The sequence below is a fragment of the Neomonachus schauinslandi genome, chromosome 9, assembly GCF_002201575.2.
Source record: "Neomonachus schauinslandi chromosome 9, ASM220157v2, whole genome shotgun sequence".
Classification (NCBI taxonomy): Eukaryota; Metazoa; Chordata; class Mammalia; order Carnivora; family Phocidae; genus Neomonachus; species Neomonachus schauinslandi.
In genome coordinates, this window is record NC_058411.1 from 27,451,895 (window position 1) to 27,460,288 (window position 8,394).

General features: G+C 58.1%; 1 protein-coding gene across 1 annotated transcript in view; it reads left to right on the forward strand.

The window, feature by feature from the left end:
- The first annotated feature begins 3,191 nt into the window (after positions 1-3,191).
- The window catches only part of MIDEAS (mitotic deacetylase associated SANT domain protein), a 41,181-nt gene continuing 35,978 nt past the window's right edge, over positions 3,192-8,394 (forward strand). Inside the window, exon 1 of the mRNA XM_021679779.2 lies at positions 3,192-3,579. The gene's annotated coding sequence lies outside the window, so the exon portion shown is untranslated. The remainder of the gene's footprint in view (positions 3,580-8,394) is intronic.

An 8,394-nucleotide genomic window follows, 5' to 3' on the forward strand; every position in this document is an offset into this window, starting at 1 on the left:
GGCACCTTTATTCTGCAAAGGGAAACGACAGTGGGGACACAAGGAACCCAGCACTGTCGATTTGTAATTTCCCCAACTGTATTTGTTCCTCAGTTCCCCAGACTCCAGTAAAGGTTGCTTATTCGCTGAAACACACCATTTGTGCTGGCCTCCATGGAAAGATCCTGACAGAGAAGGGACAATGGAAAAAGGGCAGGAATGCAGGCTGGGGTTTGGGGGGAAGAAAACCCCTGTTGAAATAGTGACTGATGGCAGCAGAAAGTTCATGGAGGTGGGTGTGTGGGTACGGACGACCTGGCTTCCTTGGAAGCTTTTTTTTCCCCCTCTTAATAACACCTTTATTGGAATATAATTCAATACCACAGAATTCACCCTCGGAAGCTTTTTAATGGTCTTGGGCTGTCCCAGAAGTGGACACTGCTGATGGCCACTCAGGGCAGTGACGGGCACTCGGAGCCAAGTCCAGAGAGCTGGTGCAGCCCCAGGAAGCCTCTGTAAGGCCATTTTCTGCCCTCATAGGGACCCAGAGTTTGTAAGCCTGTCTTGGGTGCTTTGCCTCCCACACTCCCTGGGACCTGGAGCTCTGTGCTCCTCTCTTCCCTGCAGCTTGTAAAGGTCGAGAGAAGCCCGCTCTATGGGGAAGGTCCCTAGAACACCTTATTTTCTTCTCCAAAGGGCACCCTTCTTGGCTGCCCCAGAGACTAGAGCTTCTAAAACCAAAACTTTCACTTCACATGTCAGTGATTCTGCACTGTCATATCTGCAGCCAAACTGACCTCCAGGGCTTTCTCGGAAGAGCTGCAGCTGTCCGTGCACATCCTCATCGGCCTGCCTGTGGGAGGCGGACTTCTCCTGCAGGGGGGTGGGGGGGCGTCGGACACCATCTTGAGCCCTCCTCCCCTGCACGGACACGTGCCCCTTTCCTTCCTCTCCTCTTTCTGAAATGGCCTGAGTCTGGAAGTTGAGTTGGGGTGAAGGGATGTGCTGTTCCCAGATGAGCGGGACTCCTCCGGGTCCCTGACTTCTGTTTCTCATGCACCCCTGCCACCTTCCCCCCTACTCCTCCTGCTGCTTCCTGGGCCCGGGGCCCAGCAGCCCGGCGTGGGACAGGGAGGAAGTCCTGGTGGGACGAGGCTGAGTGAGGAGTGCCCTTTGGAGTGGCTCCCACTCATTCCCTTGAGGTTGGGCCCTGGCTTCATGGTGGCAGGCTCTTCTAGGAATGTGCTTCCCAGCTGGGTTTTCTGGTTGGTTGGGAACATCCCTGGGCTTGCTCTGGGCTGGCTTGAGGCCAGATTTCAGGGTTAGGCCCTGGGGGTGGGGGAGAGGAGGACAGGATGGCCAGAGGCCTGCAGACCTGGCAGCCGTGGGCACTGGACACCAAGTGGCTTTGCTTTTGCTTCCCTCACTTGGATGAGATGTCAGCGGGAATGAAGAAATCAGACAAATGGAAAAAAACAAAAAGCCTTTACACCAAACCCCTGCCTAGGAGTCCTGAGAGTCTAGCCTCTACTTGGGGGCCGGGCCTGCATGCCTGAGCACCCCAGTCCCTCAACTGCTCACTGTCTTCCTCTGGGGGAGCTGGGAAGAGGAACAGAGAAGTGACAAATGTTTGGCTTGCCCTGTGATCTTGCGCAAGTCACTTAACCTATCCAAACCTCCGTGTGCTCGTCCATAAAACGAGGGGGATAAAACTCTCACACACGTAGGGTTGTTGAGTAGGCTGTGTGTGGGGACGCCCTTTGAGTATTGTCAGGAACAATACCGTCATTGCAGATGCTAAATCCTAGAGCCTGGGCTTTTCTTTGTTGGAGGCGGGTTCCCTGGCTCCTCCATTCACTTTTTACAATCACGGAATCCTGGATTTTAAACTGGAAGAGAGGTCATCTGGTGCAGTCCCCTGGCATAATTATCTCTATTTGGAAGATGAGACTGCTTTAGGTAGTTCTTCTTTTGCCATATCTGTTCTACCCTGGTACAATAAGCCCTCTTCCTCCTGGGTGAGGTGTGAACTCTGGGTGCACACAGGTGCTCCAGCCAGCAAAGGGGTGGGACAGCACGGGACAGTGGTGCTCCTCAGGAGCAAGGGTGGGTCTCTGTCGTCTGCTCCCTAGGGGCAAAGGCCCTTGCCCTGCAGGCTCAGAGGATCTGGGAGAATCCCATTCCACTGCCTCTCCCCCTTCTCCCTGAGAAAGCAAGAGATGCACTTGCTCCTCAGGACTGGACGGGGGATAGCAGCTGCCAGGACGTGGTGTTTTTTCCTTCAAAGGCAAACCTCCTTCTGACCCATCTCTTTGGGAAAAAAACCCCAAAAACAAATGGAAAGAACCTCCCCTGGACTTTCTCCTGGCCCTGGAGCTTCACTGAATGTGGGGGCCAAGAAGAACCTCCTGAGCAGCAGAAATGTTTCTCATCTTCCCATCAGCCAGGCCAGGGGGCATGGGATTGGGGGGGGGCGCGGTTAGGAGGGAAGGGAGGGGAAATGTGGGCATGCAGTGAAAAGCTGCCCCAACTGCCTTCAGTTGCTATAATGAAACCCAGGAGCTTTTCATCACCTCAGTAACTGGGTCTTTTATAGGGGCTGGGACGTTTCTCAATAACCTTTACACCACTAGGATGCTGGTGAGCCAAAACTGAAACTTGGGGAAACTTAAAGTGCTTTAGAGAGGACTGTGCATGATTTACCGTATCCAAAACCAGAGTTCTCTTTGTGGAAGAAAGCGACTTGTGTCCTCCCCAACATCACATACACACTTTCCTGGCAGGCCCGATGGGTTTCCAAGCATTTCGTCACCGTCTCCTTCTGACCTTGATGTGAAAGGAACGAGCCGCGTGGCCTGTTGGTTCCAGCAAAGCCATCGGGGGCGCCGGCCTGGGCTGAGGGAGGAGGGCGACCCACTCGGGAGTGGAGGCGAGGTCTGCTGGAAATCCCCAGCCCGGACAGCCGCCCGAGGTTTAAGGACGCCTTCTCCGGCCTTATTTGGTCGCAGGAAGTGGGCGGCGCCAGGCCTGCCGGCTGTGAGGCCGACCCGAGACAGTTGTGCTGATGAAGTGGTGGAGCTGGTTCCTGCTCGCCGCCGTGCCGCGCGCGCCGGCCGGCCGCTGGGCGCTCCGCGCTCCCAGCTCCCAGCCCGGAGTTGTGCAATCCTTTGTAGCACGCCAGAGAGTCCTCCTCCTTCGCTGTTGCCTCTCGCCCTCTCTCTCTTTTTTTTTCAAGCTGTGAGCTCAACCGATGAGTCAGAGCAGTGCAATCCTGACACTGCATCGCAGGACTGGGGGTGACACGGAGGGAGGGAGAGCGATCGCGAGGCAGACACCGCGGGCGCGGGGTGCGCCGAGGCTCCTGCGCCGCAAGCGAGGGGTGACAGCCCGCGCGTCCCGCCCGGGCCCCGCCAGCAAACTTCCCAGCCTTGGGAGGCGCGGGCTGGCGGAAGCCCTGCGAGCGCCGCGGGGAGGCGGAGGCGCCTGTTTGTTTTTAAAATCCGGGAGTGCGTGCAGGCGGCTGGAGCCTGGGAGGCGACCGAAGGCGGCGGCCCGCGGCGGAAGGGGGACAGCCGATGCTGGAGCTCGGGCAGGAGCCGGGTAAGTGGGGTTGCCCGGCCGGCGGCTGAGGCCTGCACGCGGCGAGGCGCAGCCCGCCCCGGCGGCGGCGGCCCAGGGACCCCGGGCTGCGCGCAGGCGGTGGCTGCCGGGCGCGCGGGCTGCAGCTCTGCAGGCGCGGCCGGGCGCGGGGGCGCGGGGCTGCGGGGGGCGCGGCGCGTCAACTTCTGCGGCCTGGGCGGCCGGGGCGGGGTGTGCGTGTGTACGTGCGTTCGCCGCTCCGCAGCCCGCGCCTCCGCGGCCAGCACCGCCGGCCCGAAGCTGCGTGTGCCGCGCCAGCCCGCCGTGTTGTGCAGCTACGCAGCTCGCGCGCGGCCCCCGCCCACCCGGGCGCGGCCCGGGCAGGAAAACCCTCTCGAGCCGCCTGGCCCGCTGCGGTGGCGGCGGCGGCGACTCGGTATTACGGCTGCTCCTCCGCCGGAGAGAAACGTGGTGTCCGGGGGAACCGGCTTGCGTGACCGAGCCCAGGCCCCGGAAGCGTCGGGAGGGGCTCGCGCGAGCTGCAGGAACTTGGCGCGGGAGCCCCTTCCCCAGGTCCTGCCAGTGTGCACGGCAGAGTGGACAGGGAAACTGTGCCCGCGCCGGGAGTTTGGGGGAACAGTGCAGGGGCGGCGGGGAGCTGGGGCAAGTGCAGCAGAGGCCTAAGCTGGAGCGCTTAGGGCGGGCGGGCCGGCCTCGCCCCGCGCGGGCCGGCCTCACCCCGCGCACCCCGGCGCTGCGGGCGCACCTCAGACCTGTCATCCTTCTCGCCCGCCCCCGCACGCCCGCGCCTTTGCGGCCTGCCCAGCTCTCCGCGCGCCTCACCGCGTGCTGTGTTTGTGGGTGCCCGCCCGGAACTCGGGGGCCCGGGTTTTGTCTGGTCCCCGCACATGGCCGGCTTGGTGGAGGTAGTCATACCCTCCCAATTCAGGCATACAGGAGCGTGTGCACCAGGTTGCCCCCCCTTTGGGGCCCCCCACCCAAGCCTCTGGCTAAGGGCCTGGTGCCGCCCTGGGATTTTCAAGCCTCAGCCCCAAGGAAGGCAGACCTGGAGGAAGTACCTGCCTCCTGCCAAAGTGGAGGCCCCTGGGTACTCCAGCCCAGCCTCCAGAGCAAGCTGCTGTAAGGGTGAAAGGGGAAGTTATTCGCCCCATTTAAAACTTTGTTGGTCACAACTTTGGTGGCTACTTCCTGCTTCCACCATCCCACATCGGATCAGTGTGCCAGCCTGTGGAGCCTGGCTCTGGGGCCGGTGGGATGGGAGGAGAGCTGGCTCACCGTGGCTGACTGTGGAGGCCTCCGTGGCACGTGTGTGCAGGGGATCCCTGTTGGCAGTTGTGGCTGGGGGGAGGGGAGGTCTGGCTTGCTCCAGCAGGGGGAGCCTGGCCCGGTGGCAGCCTGGAGGGCTGGCCTCTCCTTGTCCCTGCAGCTTCAGGATTGAAGCTCAACTGGAGGCCTGGTGAAGGTGGAGGGACTGCAGCTCTGAGGAGAAGCCTCTCCTCCTCTGTGGGGCCAGGCTGAGGAGAGAATACCACCTGTCCTGCTCCGGAACCTCCCAGGGATGGTGTGGCACAGAATCAGAGAAATGCGCCCTTTCCACAGGCAGTTAGATGGCTTCAGGACCAAGGGGGAAAAGCGAAACCTTTCCAAGTTGTGAATTTACCGGTCCTCTTTTTCCTCCTGCTCTGGACAGTGAATAATAGGGGTGTAAACATTCAATTACTGTGATAAACCATCTCATTGCATGGTCCAGGCCCTGTCTCCATTGTAACTGGATTGGCCTCTGGCTGGTTACTGTGATCTGAGTAGCTCCTAGGGGACAAGGGGGTGAAGAGCCTAGAGGGTGCCCCCCCCCCACCATACAGCTTGCTCTGGGACAGTCTGCCCACTGCCCGCTGTGGCTTTTCCAAGTGCCAGGCAGAACTCTCACCTCACTTTAGGAAAGGGTGCCCTGGAATGAGGAAAAAAAAAAAAAAAGGCATATGCAGTTACAGATTCAGTTAACGGCTGCCCGTGCCTGCAGAACCCAGGGAAGGGCTGCCCTGTGGGGCCAGGAGAAGAGAGGAGTGGGAGAAGGATGTGTGTGTTGGGGGAGCACCTGGGGCATAGTATCTTGGAAGGGGAATGGGCCAGTCTGGGAATCTGGCCTTGATGGCCCCTCTCCTGCAGCTTGGGTCCCCCAGGAGGAAACCTTGCTCACGGAGGAGTGGGATGGCCACAAGTAGCTGGGAGATTCCTGCTGATCCTTTTAGGCCTGTTTCAAATGACACCTCTTTGGAGATGCCTCAGCCTTCTTCTGAACACTCATTTCCACCTTATGTAGTCATTTGTGTACATACTGTACTATGGTGCTCAAAACAAACTCAGAGAGTCTCTGAACTCCTTTGCACAGTTGCAGTGAAGTTTCTGTGTGTGAAACGCCGAAAGTCCATTTCGGGATTACCATAACCTCTGCCCCAGTGTATGTTCTGTGTTGTTCTCACAGTGCCTGGCTTCTAGTAGGTGTTTAGTATATGTTAGTTGAACAAATGAATGAAAGATCTCCGTGAGAAAAATGAGGGCTTGTGTGGGGGGGGCCCAGTGAGTCCCGATGCTGGGATTCATAACATTGGTTTCAAGAGGGTCAGTCCACGAGTGAGTCTGGTGCCGGTGAACCCAGTTTCTTGGCCCTGCACTACAGCTGGCCTTCCAGAGAGCTGGAGAATATATCTGATCGTTCTGACCCCAGAGGGACCTCGGAGTGAAAGAGTGCGAAGCCTCCTGCCTGGGAATCTGCTAACCTGGGCATTTCCTTTGGCCTGGCCAAATTGGCGTCCTTTCTGTGTGTGTGTGCATGTGTGTATGCACGCAAGTATCAGTATAGAAGCAGCTGGGGGGCTCCATTCCTCCCTGACTCACCATAGGCTGCAGGAAATGCAGCCAGGGGTTGCATTCCAATGGAGGGGTTGCTCCTGCCCAGTGGAGCAGTGACTCTGTGCGGCTGAACTAAATAAACTGCACACAGGCCTGGAGCTAGGTGGACCTGAAATCCCCAGGTCTTACTTAAGGGATCTGCGTTTGCATTCGAGGCAACATTCAGGATACCCTGAGACTGTGAGCTCATTTTATGAATCAGAGGCATTACAGCATAACTTTGGTGTTGGAAACTGCTATTTGGAATCCAGATCACCCTCCCTCTACCCCAACACACATATACTTACAGGGGCTCTCACAGCCACACACTTGGGAGTGAGAACAGTTAGTGGGGCGTCAGTTCAGATTCCAGAGCCATCAAGCAAAATTTGGCCACACCCAGTTCCACCCCCACACTCAGAACACCATTCCTGGATGCTGTGTGGACAGTAACCTGGGCAGTGACTATGAAGGAAGCTCAGTAGGTGCACAGGAACGAAGACTGGGCAGACTTGGGCTTCCTACTCCAGCTTCTCTACTTCCTGTGTGGCTTTGGGCATTGCTTAACTTCCTGAGCCTCAGTTTCCTCACCTGTAAAATGAGGATGATAATAGTACTTCGTAGGGTTGCTGTGCAGGTTAAACAAGATCATGCATGCAAAGTGGTGCATAGTAGGTACTCAACAGATGGTGGCTATCATTTCACTGGTCTCTCCCAAGTTCAGCTGTTTGCCTTTTGCTCTTCCCAGGGAAGAGGAAACGAAGCATGTCCTGCTTATGGTAGGAGGATGCTCCTCCAGGACATTGGGGCCTGTGTGAATGAAGCTCCTTTTATAACTCCCTAGGCCCCGGGTAGAGCTGTGTGATCCTCGCCCACCTAGACGGGCCCAGATCCTGGTGCCTATGTGCTTTTGCAAGGGATTCTGTCCCTGCAGCCCAGAGTTTAGGGCTCAACTTCCCAGAGATCAGATTGTACTCTCGGGAACCTACCCGCCCAGGCCTCAGGCTGAACTGCTCACGTGGGTGGGAGGAAGGCTGCTTTCTCAGCCACGGAAAAAGTCCCCTTGTCTTTGCTTCACCTGAAGCCTCCCAGTGTGACCTCAGTGGAGGCTTGGGTGGAGCTGAGGGTGGGAGTTGTCCCTCTAAAGAGCACTTTGGCTCTTTCACCAATTGAAATAGCAGGGGTGGAGTGGAGTAGGGGGGTGGGGGAGACACCGAGATATTATATAAGAAGAAAGTTGGCACATGTCAAAAAAGAGCTGGGTTTTTGCTGGGGTGAGGGTGGCGGGTCTCCCTGAGGGACTCGATTACCGGCTGTGGTTTGCGAGGGGAGTGGGGAGCTGGTGGGGAAGAGGGGGGCTGGGGGCCTGAGGCTTCCCTGGCAGCCCTTCTTGCTCTTGTTCTTCCTGGAACATAGCCCCGTGCTGTGGCCGGCTGGGGAAGGTGCTCCCTGTTCCCTCTGCCTTTCTCCCCAGCCGCTTGTGGGGAGCTTGTGGGTTATTTTTTCCAGGCTGTGCTTCTTCCTCCAGGAGTCTCACGAAGAGGGGGAGGGGAGCAGCCAGGGCAAGATTTGACCAGGCCAGAGCTTGGAGAGGGGGAAGGATACCAGGCTTGCAGCCAGAAGGGGGTTCCCTGTGAGGCTGCCCAACTTCTCTGGGGAAATGGGGTCTGGAGAGGAAGGAGATGGTGAGGGATTTCGATTCCCAGCTTTTTCCAGCAGTTGGGCAGACAGAGGCCCAATCCAGCCTGCTGTTGCCAGAATTTGTCAGTTCCTTGAGGGGGAGGGCCCCCGAGCTCAGAAAGGAGCTCAGAAAAGCTTAAGTGATAACTGGCAACTCTTGAGAGTGCACGTAGGCTGGCTTTTCTCCCCCCTTTCTTCTCTCCTACCTCTTCCTCCTCTTCCTCCTGTCCCTGGTCCTGGCCCCCT